The following is a 2,732-nucleotide window of genomic DNA, read 5'->3' as shown; positions in this document are numbered from 1 at the left end:
AGCTCATTTATACAGTGATATGCTGTTTTTTAAATATGTCCACATTCACATTCATCTAAATTCCTAACTCAGCATTATATAATACAGTTTCTAGATATTAAAAACGTGTACGATTATTTCTCAGAGTTGAAGAATTCAAGAAAAACAAACAAAAAGACTAGGTGAAATTCTTTATAAAAAAGTCCTGGGTATGCTTGCACATATTTATGTTTATATTAGAGTAATGAACATTAAAAAAAAAAAAAAAATAGTTGTTCTTTCTCCATCATTGTGGTATGTGCGGTTGAATCTTACTTGCCATGTCTTCTCATGAGACTTTCAGGATCAAGTGGTTCCTGGCCAAGAAACAAAAGCAGAATTGGCCATTTCTCAATGAATTGGATGAAAACTGGCAATAAAATCAAGTACAACTCTAAGAGGAGACATTGGAGAAGAACTAAGCTGTATCTATAAGAAATCACACATAAGATGGCACACATATTTCTGCTGTATGCAGGCTGCTTGGATCTTACCAAAGTACTGAGAAGATCACTACTATCTGGAGAGTTGAGCGTGTTTTATTGAAAATTATCGAAAAAATTATTTTCTTTTTTGTGTAATATGCATTTACACTAGTAGGTTGGTTCAGTAATAAACATGTGAGGCATTAAAAAAAGAAAAAACAAGTTGACATTAATGTAGGGAAGAAGCAAGAGAATTAAAATGTTAATCAAACCACATTCAGAGACTTCAATGTACTGATCAGTCCTGCAACCAGGCCAGGAGGACACCTTCAGAATAAAGAAAGATTTTTACTGCTAGCAACCCATTCCACACACCTGTGAAGGGGAAACAGGAACCAAGAATCATTGCTTATGGCTAAAACCATGGGGAACCTATGGATTAAAGGCTGGGAATTGTCAGCATGCCTTTCAATCTACATATTCTTACTTTTTTTGTGCATTGTTCTCTTCCTCTTCCTCACTGTATGTCCATAACAAAGGGAATGGGACCTAAAAAATGACAGAGAAACCGAATTTCCTGAATAATCTCTGTACCTCTCAGTGCCTTTACTCTGTCTCTCTCACTGTCCTCATCTCTATTGTCTCTGTCTCTCTGGGTCTCTCTCAGTTTCTTTACTCTGTCTTTCACTGTCTCTCTCAGTGTCCTCCTCACTCTCTGTCTCTGAGAGGAGACTCACTCTATCTGTGGAATATTATTCTATTTCTAATAAACTTTCTGAAACTGAAAAAAAGAACAATCATTCTGGACTTCTTTCTTACAACATTATATCTTCACAATGTAATTAATATGTTTGAATAAAACTTTTTTTTTTTTAATTGCATGAGGACATTTTTAAGCAATTTTGGCTGTGACAGTACCGTATTAGGAAAAAATATGTAAGTATAGAAATCACTTTATCTTTTATGTTCTCAGGGATTAGTTCTCTATATCACCGTGGTATAGAATAGGAATATATATAATTTAAAGTCACAGTATACGTAAAGTCATTTTATTCTTTCAGATACCTTGTATCTAATTTGTTAAAAGAGTTTTACTTACTAACAGCATATTGGCTTTTCATGTATACACTTTCAACAAACGTTTAAGAATTTATTTTTCCTCTCCTACACTATGAACATGAGTGTACAGATATCTCTTTAAGACCCTATTCTCAATTCCTTTGAGTATAGAAATGTAATTGTTGAATCATACTGTAATTCTATTTTGAATTGTTTTGAGGAAACACTATACAATTTTCTTTAGCAGCAACACCATTTTACATTCTCATTCACTTGATTTTAAAACAATAAGGAAAGTCCATTACGCCTATATTACAAATGAGAAATTGAGGCCCAACAAAATTAAGAAACATCTTACTTCCCAAATTTGGTAAAGGACAATTTCAGGATATGAAATAGGCTATTAAGAGTGAGGACTCTAGTCCATTCACACTTGAGTTCAAATGCCAGATTAGCTTCTGAGGGCTAAGAGCCCATGGGCACATTGCAGAGATTTCCAAACTGTTTCCTCATTGGTAAATGAGAATGATTACCTCATATGGTGGTTCTGAGTAGATTAAATGAGACTGCCCATGAAAGTTATTTATATGTTAGAAAGGAAAAAATATATTTCCCTCTATCTTTTTAAATTCTTGTCTCATACCCTTGTAACAAAAGACAGATTAGCAACAACAACAACAAAAAGTATACAAATTCATTTAGTAGAAGTTTTATGTGACAAAGGAATCTTCATAATGAAGACCCAAAGAAGTGGTTAAACCTGAATATTTTTATGCAAGATTTAATATACAATTGAAAGTTGTGAAAGACATGATAGGACAAATGGTATGAGGTAAGTATGTTAAAATAGGGTAAACTTAGCAAGGCCTATTCATTCAGATTCTTTTCGGTGTCTCTTAGTCTTCAGAGATAAGGATGTTTCTTTCCCCAAGTATAGGAAGAGCCCTCTCACATGCATGTCTCATGATCTGTTTCAAGAAAAAGTCAGAAAATCCTTCCTGTACATGTAATTTCACAATTTCCTTCAACTTTAAATATTCAGTATGACAATGTGCCATATTTTAAGGTCACATGTCTCAAACCCTATCATATGCTATCACATACTAAACATTTAATAATTAAGTCCTGAGTATATACATTAGGCTCCCTGATTAGTTTAAGTACAAGTGTTTATTCCTATAAAGTCTTTCTTTAGTTGGCTATTTTGTTGATGCTAGTTATTATATTCCA

At 33.3% G+C, this 2,732-nt stretch overlaps 1 pseudogene; it reads left to right on the top strand.

Moving 5' to 3' along the window:
- The first annotated feature begins 299 nt into the window (after window positions 1–299).
- Window positions 300–492, top strand: LOC105289677 (annotated as a pseudogene).
- The last annotated feature ends 2,240 nt before the right edge of the window (window positions 493–2,732 follow it).

This window comes from Pteropus vampyrus, unplaced genomic scaffold, assembly GCF_000151845.1.
Source record: "Pteropus vampyrus isolate Shadow unplaced genomic scaffold, Pvam_2.0 Scaffold26, whole genome shotgun sequence".
Lineage (NCBI taxonomy): Eukaryota > Metazoa > Chordata > Mammalia > Chiroptera > Pteropodidae > Pteropus > Pteropus vampyrus.
Note: the sequence above shows the minus strand (reverse complement) of the source record. Positions and strands in the feature narration are given on the sequence as shown.